Below are 14,210 nucleotides of genomic sequence, written 5' to 3'. Positions count from 1 at the left end.
AGGTGTGTGTGTGTGACCCTGGTTGGGGTAGGTACAGGTACCTTGTCTCAGTTGGGGTAGGTACAGGTGTGTGTGTGACCCTGGTTGGGGTAGGTACAGGTACCTTGTCCTGGTTGGGGTAGGTGCGTTGTCCTGGTTGGGGTAGGTACAGGTATTTTGTCCTGGTTGGGGTAAGTACCTTGTCCTGGTTAAGGTAGGTACAGGTGCGTTGTCCTGGTTGGGGTAGGTACAGGTGCGTTGTCCTGGTTGGGGTAGGTACAGGTGCGTTGTCCTGGTTGGGGTAGGTACAGGTGCTTTGTCCTGGTTGGGGTAGGTACAGGTGCTTTGTCCTGGTTGGGGTAGGTACAGGTGCGTTGTCCTGGTTGGGGTAGGTACAGGTGCTTTGTCCTGGTTGGGGTAGGTACAGGTGCTTTGTCCTGGTTGGGGTAGGTACAGGTACCTTGTCTCAGTTGGGGTAGGTACAGGTGTGTGTGTGACCCTGGTTGGGGTAGGTACCGGTACCTTGTCTCGGTTGGGGTAGGTACAGGTGTGTGTGACCCTGGTTGGGGTAGGTACAGGTACCTTGTCTCAGTTGGGGTAGGTACAGGTGTGTGTGTGACCCTGGTTGGGGGAGGTACAGGTACCTCCTGTGAGCTGCGGAAGTCCTGCCCTCCTTTGAGCAGCCCTCCCATGTTGGGTTTGTCTCATGGTGGGGGGAGTTGGGAGGGGGATGGAGTAGAGGTGTCGGTGCTCCTCCATGTTGGGTGTGTCTGATGGTGGATGAAGTTGGTAGGTGGGGGGATGGAGTAGAGGTGTCGGTGCTCCTCCATGTTGGGTGTGTCTGATGGTGGATGAAGTTGGGAGGTGGGGGGATGGAGTAGAGGTGTCGGTGCTCCTCCATGTTGGGTTTGTCTGATGGTGGGGAAGTTGGGAGGTGGGTGGGATGGAATAGAGGTGTCGGTTCTCCTCCATGTTGGGTTTGTCTGGTGGGGGATGGAGTAGAGGTGTCGGTGCTCCTCCATGTTGGGTTTGTCTGATGGTGAGGAGAGGTGGGGGGGATGGAGTGGATGTGTTGGTGATCCTCCATGTTGGGTTTGTCTGGTGGGGGTGGTTTTGAGGGGGATAGAGTAGAGGTGTTGGTGCTCCTCCATGTTGGGTTTGTCTGATGGTGAGGAGAGGTGGGGGGGATGGAGTAGATGTGTTGGTGATCCTCCATGTTGGGTTTGTCTGGTGGGGGTGGTTTTGAGGGGGATAGAGTAGAGGTGTTGGTGCTCCTCCATGTTGGGTTTGTCTGGTGGGGAAGTTGGGAGGTGGGGGGATGGAGTAGATGTGTTGGTGATCCTCCATGTTGGGTTTGTCTGGTGGGGGTGGTTTTGAGGGGGATAGAGTAGAGGTGTTGGTGCTCCTCCATGTTGGGTTTGTCTGATGGTGGGGGAAGTTGAGAGGGGTGTGGAGTAGCGGTGTCGGTGTTTCTCCATGTTAGTTAGGTTTGTCTGATGGTGGGGAAGTTGAGAGGTGGGGGGGATGGAGTAGAGGTGTCGGTGCTCCTCCATGTTGGGTTTGTCTGGTGGGGAAGTTGGGAGGTGGGGGGATGGAGTAGATGTGTTGGTGATCCTCCATGTTGGGTTTGTCTGGTGGGGGTGGTTTTGAGGGGGATAGAGTAGAGGTGTTGGTGCTCCTCCATGTTGGGTTTGTCTGGTGGGGGTGGTTTTGAGGGGGATAGAGTAGAGGTGTCGGTGCTCCTCCATGTTGGGTTTGTCTGATGGTGGGGAAGTTGGGAGGTGGGGGATGGAGTAGAGGTGTCGGTGCTCCTCCATGTTGGGTTTGTCTGATGGTGGGGTAATTTGGGAGTTGGAGGGATGGAGTAGAGGTGTTGGTGCTCCTCCATGTTGGGTTAGTTTGATGGTGGAGGAAGTTTGGAGGGGTGTGGATGGAGTAGAGGTGTCGGTGCTCCTCCATGTTTGGTTTGTCTGATGGTGGGGGGGATAGAGTAGAGGGGTTGGTGCTCCTCCATGTTGGGTTTGTCTGATGGTGAGGAGAGGTGGGGGGGATAGAGTAGAGGGGTTTGTGCTCCTCCATGTTGGGTTTGTCTGATGGTGGGGGGTGGAGTAGAGGTGTTGGTGCTCCTTCATGTTGGGTTTGTCTGATGGTGGGGGGGTGGAGTAGAGGTGTCGGTGCTCCTTCATGTTGGGTTTGTCTGACGGTGGGGGCGGTTGGGAGGTGGGGGTGGTGGAGTAGAGGTGTCAGTGCTCCTTCATGTTGGGTTTGTCTGATGGTGGGGGAAGTTGGGATTTGGGGGGGTGGAGTAGAGGAGTTGTTGCTCCTTCATGTTGGGTTTGTCTGATGGTGGGGGGATGGAGTAGAGGGGTTGGTGCTCCTTCATGTTGGGTTTGTCTTATGGTGGGGGAAGTTGGGATTTGGGGGGATGGGGCAGAGGTGTTGGTGCTCCTTCATGTTGGGTTTGTCTGATTTTGAGGGAGGTTGGGAGGTGGGGGGTGGAGTAGAGGTGTCGGTTCTCCTCAATTTTGGGTTTGTCTAATGGAGGGGGGGTGGAGTAGAGGTGTCGGTGCTCCTCCTTGTTGAGTTTGTCTGATGGTGGGGGATGGTGGGGGAAGTTGGGAGGGGGGGTGGATGGCGTAGAGGTGTCGGTGTTCCTCCATGTTGGGTTTGTCTGATGGTGGGGGAAGTTGGGAGCGGGGAGGGGTTGGAGTAGAGGTGTCGGTGCTCCTCCATGTTGGGTTTGTCTGATGGTGGGGGAAGTTGGGAGGTGGGGGTATGGAGTAGTGGTGTAGGTGCTTCTCCATGTTGGATTTGTCTTATTTTTGGGAAAGTTGGGAGGTGGGGCTGTGCTCCTCCATGTTGGGTTTGTCTGATGGTGGGGGGATTGAGTAGAGGTGTCGGTGCTCATTCATGTTGGGTTTGTCTGGTGGGTAAACTGGGACGGGAGGATGGAGTAGAGGTGTCAGTGCTCCTCCATGTTGGGTTTGTCTGATAGTGGAGGAGGGGGGAGTAGAGGTGTCGGTGTTCCTCCATTTTGGGTTTGATGGTGGGGGAAGTTGGGAGGTAGGGGGATGGATTAGAGGTGTCAGTTCTCCTCCATGTTGGGTTTGTCTGATGGTGGGCAAGTTGGGAGATGGGGGGGGTTGGAGTAGAGGTGTCGGTGCTCCTCCATATTGGGTTATTCTGATGGTGGGGGAAGTTGGGAGGAGGAGGGAGTAGAGGTGTCGGGGTTTCTCCATGTTGGGTTTGTCTGATGGGGGAAGTTGGGAGGTAGGGGGATGGAGTAGAGGTGTCGGTGCTCATTCATGTTGGGTTTGTCTGATGGTGGGGGAGGTTGGGAGGTGGGGGGATGGATTAGAGGTGTCAGTTCTCCTCCATGTTGGGTTTGTCTGATGCTGAGGGGGTTGGAGTAGAGGTGTTGGCGCTCCTCCATATTGGCTTTGTCTGATGGTGGGGGAAGTTGCGAGGGGGATGGAGTAGAGGTGTCGGTGTTCCTCCATGTTTGGTTTGTCTGATGGTGGGGGTAGTTGGGAGAGGGATGGAGTAGAGGTGTCGGTGTTCCTCCATGTTTGGTTTGTCTGATGGTGGGGGTAGTTGGGAGGGGGTGGAGTGGAGGTGTCGGTGTTCGTCCATGTTCGGTTTTTCTGATGGTGGAGGAAGTTGGGAGGTGAGGGTATGGAGTAGAGGTGTTGGTGTACGTCCATTTTGGGGTTGTCTGATTGTGGGGGAAGGTGGGGGGAATGGAGTAGAGGTGTCGGTGCTCCTCCATGTTGGGTTTGTCTGATGGTGGGGGGATGGAGTAGAGGTGTTGGTGCTCCTCAATGTTGGGTTTGTCTGATGGTGGGGGGATGGAGTAGAGGTGTCGGTGCTCATTCATGTTGGGTTTGTCTGGTGGGGAAGTTGGGAGGTAGGGGGATGGAGTAGAGGTGTCGGTTCTCCTCCATGTTGGGTTTGTCTGATGGTGGGGGAAGTTGGGAGGTGGGGGGATGGAGTAGAGGTGTCTGTTGTCTGGTGGGGGGATGGAGTAGAGGTGTCAGTGCTCCTTCATGTTGGCTTTGTCTGATGGTGGGGGGGATGGAGTAGAGGGGTTGGTGCTCCTTCATGTTGGGTTTGTCTGATGGTGGAGGAAGTTGGGAGGTGGGGGGGATTGAGTAGAGGTGTTGGTGCTCGTCCATGTTGGGTTTGTCTGATGGTGAGGAGAGGTGGGGGGAGGATTGAGTAGAGGGGTTGGTGCTCCTTCATGTTGGGTTTATCTGATGGTGAGGAGAGGTGGGGGGGATTGAGTAGAGGTGTTGGTGCTCGTCCATGTTGGGTTTGTCTGATAGTGAGGAGAGGTGAGGGAGGATGGAGTAGAGGGGTTGGTGCTGCTTCATGTTGGGTTTTTCTAATGGTGGGGGAAGTTGGGAGGTGGGGGGATAGAGTAGAGGTGTCGGTGCTCCTCCATGTTGGGTTTGTCTAATGGTGGGGGAAGTTGGGAGGTGGGGGGATGTAGTAGAGGTGTCGGTTCTCCCTCCATGTTGGGTTTGTCTGATGGTGGGGGAAGTTGGGAGGTGGGGGTATGGAGTAGTGGTGTAGGTGCTTCTCCATGTTGGATTCGTCTTATTTTTGGGAAAGTTGGGAGGTGGGGCTGTGCTCCTCCATGTTGGGTTTGTCTGATGGTGGGGGGATTGAGTAGAGGTGTCGGTGCTCATTCATGTTGGGTTTGTCTGGTGGGTAAACTGGGATGGGAGGATGGAGTAGAGGTGTCGGTGCTCCTCCATGTTGGGTTTGTCTGATGGTGGAGGAGGGGGGAGTAGAGGTGTCGGTGTTCCTCCATGTTGGGTTTGATGGTGGGGGAAGTTGGGAGGTAGGGGGATGGATTAGAGGTGTCAGTTCTCCTCTATGTTGGGTTTGTCTGATGGTGGGCAAGTTGGGAGATGGGGGGGGGTTGGAGTAGAGGTGTCGGTGCTCCTCCATGTTGGGTTTGTCTGATGGTGGGGGAAGTTGGGAGGAGGAGGGAGTAGAGGTGTCGGGGTTTCTCCATGTTGGGTTTGTCTGATGGGGGAAGTTGGGAGGTAGGGGGATGGAGTAGAGGTGTCGGTGCTCATTCATGTTGGGTTTGTCTGATGGTGGGGGAGGTTGGGAGGTGGGGGGATGGATTAGAGGTGTCAGTTCTCCTCCATGTTGGGTTTGTCTGCTGGTGGGCAAGTTGGGAGATGGGGGGATGGAGTAGAGGTGTCAGTGCTCCTCCATGTTGGGATTGTCTGATGCTGAGGGGGATGGAGTAGAGGTGTTGGCGCTCCTCCATATTGGGTTTGTCTGATGGTGGGGGAAGTTGCGAGGGGGATGGAGTAGAGGTGTCGGTGCTCCTCCATGTTTGGTTTGTCTGATGGTGGGGGTAGTTGGGAGGGGGTGGAGTAGAGGTGTTGGTGTTCGTCCATGTTCGGTTTTTCTGATGGTGGAGGAAGTTGGGAGGTGAGGGGATGGAGTAGAGGTGTTGGTGTACGTCAATTTTGGGGTTGTCTGATGGTGGGGGGGATGGAGTAGAGGTGTCAGTGCTCCTCCATATTGGGTTGGTCTAATGCTGAGGGGGATGGAGTAGAGGTGTTGGCGCTCCTCCATATTGGGTTGGTCTGATGGTGGGGGAAGTTGCGAGGGGGATGGAGTAGAGGTGTCGGTGCTCCTCCATGTTTGGTTTGTCTGATGGTGGGAGTTGTTGGGAGGGGGTGGAGTAGAGGTGTCGGTGTTCGTCCATGTTCGGTTTTTCTGATGGTGGAGGAAGTTGTGAGGGGATGGAGTAGAGGTGTTGGTGTACGTCCATTTTGGGGTTGTCTGATGGTAGTGGGAGGTGGGGGGGATGGAGTAGAGGTGTCGGTGCTCCTCCATGTTGGGTTTGTCTGATGGTGGGGGGATGGAGTAGAAGTGTCGGTGCTCATTCATGTTGGGTTTGTCTGGTGGGGAAGTTGGGAGGTGGGGGATGGAGCAGAGATGCCGGTTCTCCTCCATGTTGGGTTTGTCTGATGGTGGGTGAAGTTGTGAGGGGATGGAGTAGAGGTGTTGGTGTACGTCCATTTTGGGGTTGTCTGATGGTGGTGGGAGGTGGGGGGGATGGAGTAGAGGTGTCGGTGCTCCTCAATGTTGGGTTTGTCTGATGGTGGGGGGATGGAGTAGAGGTGTTGGTGCTCCTCAATGTTGGGTTTGTCTGATGGTGGGGGGATTGAGTAGAGGTGTCGGTGCTCATTCATGTTGGGTTTGTCTGGTGGGGAAGGTGGGGGATGGAGCAGAGATGCCGGGTTCTCCTCCATGTTGGGTTTGTCTGATGGTGGGTGAAGTTGATAGGTGGGGGATGGAGTATAGGTGTCGGTTCTCCTCCATTTTGGGTTTGTCTGATGGTGGGGGAAGTTGGGAGGTGGGGGGATGGAGTAGAGGTGTCTGTTGTCTGATGGTGGGGGGATGGAGTAGAGATGTCAGTGCTCCTTCATGTTGGCTTTGTCTGATGGTGGGGGGGATGGAGTAGAGGGGTTGGTGCTCCTTCATGTTGGGTTTGTCTGATGGTGGGGGAAGTTGGGAGGTGGGGGGATGGAGTAGAGGTGTCTGTTCTCCTCCATGTTGGGTTTGTCTGATGGTGAGGAGAGGTGGGGGGGGGGATTGAGTAGAGGTGTTGGTGCTCGTCCATGTTGGGTTTGTCTGATGGTGAGGAGAGGTGGGGGAGGATGGAGTAGAGGGGTTGGTGCTCCTTCATGTTGGGTTTGTCTAATGATGGGGGAAGTTGGGAGGTGGGGGGATGGAGTAGAGGTGTCGGTGCTCCTCCATATTGGGTTTGTCTGATGGTGGGATGGAGTAGAGGTTTTGGTTCTCCTCCTCCATGTTGGGTTTGTCTGATGGTGAGGAGAGGTGGGGGGGATTGAGTAGAGGTGTTAGTGCTCGTTCATGTTGGGTTTGTCTGATGGTGAGGAGAGGTGGGAGGGATTGAGTAGAGGTGTTAGTGCTCGTTCATGTTGGGTTTGTCTGATGGTGAGGAGAGGTGGGAGGGATTGAGTAGAGGTGTTAGTGCTCGTTCATGTTGGGTTTGTCTGATGGTGAGGAGAGGTGGGAGGGATTGAGTAGAGGTGTTAGTGCTCGTTCATGTTGGGTTTGTCTGATGGTGAGGAGAGGTGGGGGGGATTGAGTAGAGGTGTTAGTGCTCGTTCATGTTGGGTTTGTCTGATGGTGAGGAGAGGTGGGGGGGATTGAGTAGAGGTGTTAGTGCTCGTTCATGTTGGGTTTGTCTGATGGTGAGGAGAGGTGGGAGGGATTGAGTAGAGGTGTTAGTGCTCGTTCATGTTGGGTTTGTCTGATGGTGAGGAGAGGTGGGGGGGATTGAGTAGAGGTGTTGGTGCTCGTTCATGTTGGGTTTGTCTGATGGTGAGGAGAGGTGGGGGAGGATGGAGTAGAGGGGTTGGTGCTCCTTCATGTTGGGTTTTTCTAATGGTGGGGGAAGTTGGGAGGTGGGGGGATGGAGTAGAGGTGTCGGTTCTCCTCCATGTTGGGTTTGTCTGATGGTGGGGGAAGTTGGGAGGTGGGGGTATGGAGTAGTGGTGTAGGTGCTTCTCCATGTTGGATTTGTCTTATTTTTGGGAAAATTAGGAGGTGGGGCTGTGCTCCTCCATGTTGGGTTTGTCTGATGGTGGGGGGATTGAGTAGAGGTGTCGGTGCTCATTCATGTTGGGTTTGTCTGGTGGGTAAACTGGGATGGGAGGATGGAGTAGAGGTGTCGGTGCTCCTCCATGTTGGGTTTGTCTGATGGTGGGGAAAGTTGGGAGGTAGGGATAGGATTAGAGGTGTCAGTTCTCCTCCATGTTGGGTTTGTCTGATGGTGGGCAAGTTGGGAGATGGGGGGGTTGGAGTAGAGGTGTCGGTGCTCCTCCATGTTGGGTTTGTCTGATGGTGGGGAAAGTTGGGAGGAGGAGGGAGTAGAGGTGTCGGGGTTTCTCTATGTTGGGTTTGTCTGATAGGGGAAGTTGGGAGGTAGGGGAATGGAGTAGAGGTGTCGGTGCTCATTCATGTTGGGTTTGTCTGATGGTGGGGGAGGTTGGGGGATGGATTAGAGGTGTCAGTTCTCCTCCATGTTGGGTTTGTCTGATGGTGGGGCAAGTTGGGAGATGGGGGGATGGAGTAGAGTTGTCGGTGCTCCTCCATGTTTGGTTTGTCTGATGGTGGGGGTAGTTGGGAGGGGGTGGAGTAGAGGTGTCGGTGTTCGTCCATGTTCGGTTTTTCTGATGGTGGAGGAAGTTGGGAGGTGAGGGGATGGAGTAGAGGTGTTGGTGTATGTCCATTTTGGGGTTGTCTGATGGTGGGGGAAGGTGGGAGGTGGGGGGGATGGAGTAGAGGTGTCGGTGCTCCTCCATGTTGGGTTTGTCTGATGGTGGGGGGATGGAGTAGAGGTGTTGGTGCTCCTCAATGTTGGGTTTGTCTGCTGGTGGGGGGATGGAGTAGAGGTGTTGGTGCTCCTCAATGTTGGGTTTGTCTGCTGGTGGGGGGATGGAGTAGAGGTGTTGGTGCTCCTCAATGTTGGGTTTGTCTGCTGGTGGGGGGATGGAGTAGAGGTGTCGGTGCTCATTCATGTTGGGTTTGTCTGGTGGGGAAGTTGGGAGGTGGGGAGTGGAGCAGAGGTGTCGGTTCTCCTCCATGTTGGGTTTGTCTGATGGTGGGTGAAGTTGATAGGTGGGGGATGGAGTAGAGGTGTCGGTTCTCCTCCATGTTGGGTTTGTCTGATGGTGGGGGAAGTTGGGAGGTGGGGGGATGGAGTAGAGGTGTCTGTTGTCTGATGGTGGGTGGATGGAGTAGAGGGGTTGGTGCTCCTTCATGTTGGGTTTGTCTGATGGTGGGGGAAGTTGGGAGGTGGGGGAATGGAGTAGAAGTGTCGGTGCTCCACCATATTGGGTTTGTCTGATGGTGGGATGGAGTAGAGGTGTTGGTTCTCCTCCTCCATGTTGGGTTTGTCTGATGGTGAGGAGAGGTGGGGATTGAGTAGAGGTGTTGGTGCTCGTCCATGTTGGGTTTGTCTAATGGTGGGGGAAGTTGGGAGGTGGGGGGGATGGAGTAGAGGTGTCGGTTCTCCTCCATGTTTGGTTTGTCTGATGGTGGGGGGATGGAGTAGAGGTGTTGGTGCTCCTCAATGTTGGGTTTGTCTGATGGTGGGGGGATTAAGTAGAGGTGCCGATGCTCATTCATGTTGGGTTTGTCTGGTGGGGAAGTTGGGAGGTGGGGGATGGAGCAGAGGTGTCGGTTCTCCTCCATGTTGGGTTTGTCTGATGGTGGGTGAAGTTGGGAGGTGGGGGGATGGAGTAGAGGTGTCGGTGCTCCTCCATGTTGGGTTTGTCTGATGGTGGGGGGACGGAATAGAGGGGTTGGTGCTCCTCCATGTTGGGGGTTGTCTGATGGTGAGGAGAGGTGGGGAGCTTTGTCTGATGGTGGGGGAGGTTGGGAGATGGGGGGGGTGGAATAGAGGTGTTGGTGCTCCTCCATGTTTGGTTTGTCTGGTGGGGAAAGTTGGGAGGTGGGGGGGTTGGAGTAGAGGTGTCGGTGCTCCTCCATGTTGGGTTTGTCTGATGGTGGGGGAAGTAGAGTGGGGGTGGAGTAGTGATGTCGTTGCTCCTCCATGTATACATATCCCAGGACTCTGGTGCTTTGCGGGGTGAGTGGCGCACAGTAATGAGATCTGACACAGAAACGCTTCTACTGGCTGATCATAGAGTCCCAAGAAGACCAGATCGGCTCTATGATACAGTAACCCGGCAGTGCAATGATGTTACATCACTTCCTGTTTCTGCAGCGCCATTTTTGATAATGGAATGGATTGGTTATCATAGATCTCGGTGTTATGAATGATTTTAAAGGCAGAGGAGGGATTTGGGGGTCTTGTAGATCTCTTCAAAGAGGACCTGTCACTTCTATTGCTGTCAAAGGACAGCGGAGGAGTTCTATGGGTTATACTGCCCCCTACAGGAGAACGGGGCACAGGTCTGCCGGTATAACACTCCCATCATGCTTCAGTCTCTGGTTGGTGTTTCGAGAGATGGAAGATCGATTGTTTTTCTTTATTACTCATTAGAGAGCGGAGAGATCAGCGCTGGAGCCCACCATGATGAAAAGTCACCCCCATAATGCAATGGGCTCTGCTACAGGCGCTCTCTCAGCTGATTCTACTCCTCCCCCCACTCTCCTCATGTAATCCGGCCCCCAAAGATCACTTTAGAATTTACCCACCCCTGAGGTCTCTGGGACTGTGAATATCCAACAAGTTCTGTCCCGGAACTCCCGCTACTTCCTGCTATGACTATAGATGGTGTGCTGAGGTTTCTCCCCGCCCCCCACCAGATCTTCTCCCCGCCCCCCACCAGATCTTCTCCCCGCCCCCCACCAGATCTTCTCCCCCCCACCACCTGATCTTCTCCCCGCCCCCCACCAGATCTTCTCCCCCCCACCACCTGATCTTCTCCCCGCCCCCCACCAGATCTTCTCCCCGCCCCCCACCAGATCTTCTCCCCGCCCCCCACCAGATCTTCTCCCCACCCCCCACCAGATCTTCTCCCCCCCCACCACCTGATCTTCTCCCCGCCCCCCACCAGATCTTCTCCCCGCCCCCCACCAGATCTTCTCCCCCCCACCACCTGATCTTCTCCCCGCCCCCCCACCAGATCTTCTCCCCGCCCCCCACCAGATCTTCTCCCCGACCCCCACCAGATCTTCTCCCCGCCCCCCACCAGATCTTCTCCCCCCCACCACCTGATCTTCTCCCCGCCCCCCACCAGATCTTCTCCCCGCCCCCCCACCAGATCTTCTCCCCGCCCCCCACCAGATCTTCTCCCCGCCCCCCACCAGATCTTCTCCCCCCCCACCACCTGATCTTCTCCCCGCCCCCCCACCAGATCTTCTCCCCCCCACCACCTGATCTTCTCCCCGCCCCCCCCACCAGATCTTCTCCCCGCCCCCCACCAGATCTTCTCCCCGCCCCCCACCAGATCTTCTCCCCGCCCCCCACCAGATCTTCTCCCCGCCCCCCACCTGATCTTCTCCCCACCACCACCTGATCTTCTCCCCACCCCCCACCAGATCTTCTCCCCCCCCACCACCTGATCTTCTCCCCGCCCCCCACCAGATCTTCTCCCCGCCCCCCACCAGATCTTCTCCCCGCCCCCCACCAGATCTTCTCCCCGCCCCCCACCAGATCTTCTCCCCGCCCCCCACCAGATCTTCTCCCCACCCCCCACCAGATCTTCTCCCCGCCCCCCACCAGATCTTCTCCCCGCCCCCCACCTGATCTTCTCCCCACCACCACCTGATCTTCTCCCCACCCCCCCACCAGATCTTCTCCCCGCCCCCCACCAGATCTTCTCCCCACCCCCCACCTGATCTTCTCCCCACCACCCACCAGCTCTTCTCCCCGCCCCCCACCAGATCTTCTCCCCACCCCCCACCTGATCTTCTCCCCACCCCCCACCTGATCTTCTCCCCGCCCCCCCACCAGATCTTCTCCCCACCCCCCACCTGATCTTCTCCCCACCACCCACCAGCTCTTCTCCCCGCCCCCCCACCAGCTCTTCTCCCCGCCCCCCCCCCCAGCTCTTCTCCCCACCCCCCCCACCAGCTCTTCTCCCCGCCCCCCACCAGCTCTTCTCCCCGCCCCCCACCAGCTCTTCTCCCCGCCCCCCACCAGCTCTTCTCCCCGCCCCCCCACCAGCTCTTCTCCCCGCCCCCCCACCAGCTCTTCTCCCCCCCCACCAGCTCTTCTCCCCCCCACCACCTGATCTTCTCCCCACCCCCCCACCTGATCTTCTCCCCGCCCCCCACCAGCTCTTCTCCCCGCCCCCCACCAGCTCTTCTCCCCGCCCCCCCACCAGCTCTTCTCCCCGCCCCCCCACCAGCTCTTCTCCCCGCCCCCCCACCAGCTCTTCTCCCCGCCCCCCACCAGCTCTTCTCCCCGCCCCCCCACCAGCTCTTCTCCCCCCCACCACCACCACCAGCTCTTCTCCCCCCCCACCACCTGATCTTCTCCCCGCCCCCCACCAGCTCTTCTCCCCACCCCCCACCTGATCTTCTCCCCACCCCCCACCTGATCTTCTCCCCGCCCCCCACCAGCTCTTCTCCCCGCCCCCCCCACCAGCTCTTCTCCCCGCCCCCCCACCAGATCTTCTCCCCGCCCCCCACCAGCTCTTCTCCCCACCCCCCACCTGATCTTCTCCCCACCCCCCCCACCAGCTCTTCTCCCCGCCCCCCACCAGCTCTTCTCCCCACCCCCCACCAGCTCTTCTCCCCCCCCACCACCTGATCTTCTCCCAGCTCTTCTCCCCGCCCCCCACCAGCTCTTCTCCCCCGCCCCCCACCAGCTCTTCTCCCCGCCCCCCACCAGCTCTTCTCCCCCCCACCACCAGATCTTCTCCCCACCCCCCCCAGCTCTTCTCCCCACCCCCCCCAGCTCTTCTCCCCGCCCCCCCACCAGCTCTTCTCCCCGCCCCCCCACCAGCTCTTCTCCCCGCCCCCCCACCAGCTCTTCTCCCCCCCCCACCAGCTCTTCTCCCCGCCCCCCCACCAGCTCTTCTCCCCCCCACAACCTGATCTTCTCCCCCGCCCCCCCACCAGCTCTTCTCCCCACCCCCCACCTGATCTTCTCCCCACCCCCCACCAGCTCTTCTCCCCGCCCCCCCACCAGCTCTTCTCCCCACCCCCCACCAGCTCTTCTCCCCCCCACCACCTGATCTTCTCCCAGCTCTTCTCCCCGCCCCCCCACCAGCTCTTCTCCCCGCCCCCCACCAGCTCTTCTCCCCGCCCCCCACCAGCTCTTCTCCCCCCCACCACCTGATCTTCTCCCCGCCCCCCACCAGCTCTTCTCCCCCCCACCACCAGATCTTCTCCCCGCCCCCCACCTGATCTTCTCCCCGCCCCCCCACCAGCTCTTCTCCCCGCCCCCCCACCAGCTCTTCTCCCCGCCCCCCCACCAGCTCTTCTCCCCGCCCCCCCACCAGCTCTTCTCCCCCCCACCACCTGATCTTCTCTCCCAGCTCTTCTCCCCGCCCCCCACCAGCTCTTCTCTCCGCCCCCCCCCAGCTCTTCTCCCCACCCCCCCCACCAGCTCTTCTCCCCGCCCCCCACCAGCTCTTCTCCCCGCCCCCCCACCAGCTCTTCTCCCCGCCCCCCACCAGCTCTTCTCCCCGCCCCCCCACCAGCTCTTCTCCCCGCCCCCCCACCAGCTCTTCTCCCCGCCCCCCCACCAGCTCTTCTCCCCGCCCCCCCACCAGCTCTTCTCCCCGCCCCCCCACCAGCTCTTCTCCCCGCCCCCCCCACCAGCTCTTCTCCCCGCCCCCCCACCAGCTCTTCTCCCCGCCCCCCCCAGCTCTTCTCCCGCCCCCCACCAGCTCTTCTCCCCGCCCCCCCACCAGCTCTTCTCCCCCCCACCACCTGATCTTCTCCCCGCCCCCCACCAGCTCTTCTCCCCACCCCCCACCTGATCTTCTCCCCGCCCCCCACCAGCTCTTCTCCCCCGCCCCCCCACCAGCTCTTCTCCCCACCCCCCACCAGCTCTTCTCCCCCCCCACCACCTGATCTTCTCCCAGCTCTTCTCCCCGCCCCCCACCAGCTCTTCTCCCCGCCCCCCACCAGCTCTTCTCCCCGCCCCCCACCAGCTCTTCTCCCCCCCACCACCTGATCTTCTCCCCCGCCCCCCCACCAGCTCTTCTCCCCCCCCCACCACCAGATCTTCTCCCCGCCCCCCACCTGATCTTCTCCCCGCCCCCCCACCAGCTCTTCTCCCCGCCCCCCCACCAGCTCTTCTCCCCGCCCCCCCACCAGCTCTTCTCCCCACCCCCCCACCTGATCTTCTCCCCACCCCCCACCTGATCTTCTCCCCACCCCCCCACCAGCTCTTCTCCCCGCCCCCCCCCAGCTCTTCTCCCCACCCCCCCACCAGCTCTTCTCCCCGCCCCCCCACCAGCTCTTCTCCCCGCCCCCCACCAGCTCTTCTCCCCGCCCCCCACCAGCTCTTCTCCCGCCCCCCACCAGCTCTTCTCCCCGCCCCCCACCAGCTCTTCTCCCCGCCCCCCACCAGCTCTTCTCCCCGCCCCCCCACCAGCTCTTCTCCCCACCCCCCACCTGATCTTCTCCCCACCCCCCACCTGATCTTCTCCCCCCCACCTCCCCCCCCCCACCAGCTCTTCTCCCCGCCCCCCCCAGCTCTTCTCCCCGCCCCCCCACCAGCTCTTCTCCCCGCCCCCTCC

The sequence above is a fragment of the Aquarana catesbeiana genome, linkage group LG05 (assembly GCF_042186555.1).
Source record: "Aquarana catesbeiana isolate 2022-GZ linkage group LG05, ASM4218655v1, whole genome shotgun sequence".
In the NCBI taxonomy this organism is placed as follows: Eukaryota; Metazoa; Chordata; class Amphibia; order Anura; family Ranidae; genus Aquarana; species Aquarana catesbeiana.
The sequence above is the reverse complement of the archived record's forward strand: the minus strand, read 5'-3'. Positions refer to the sequence as shown.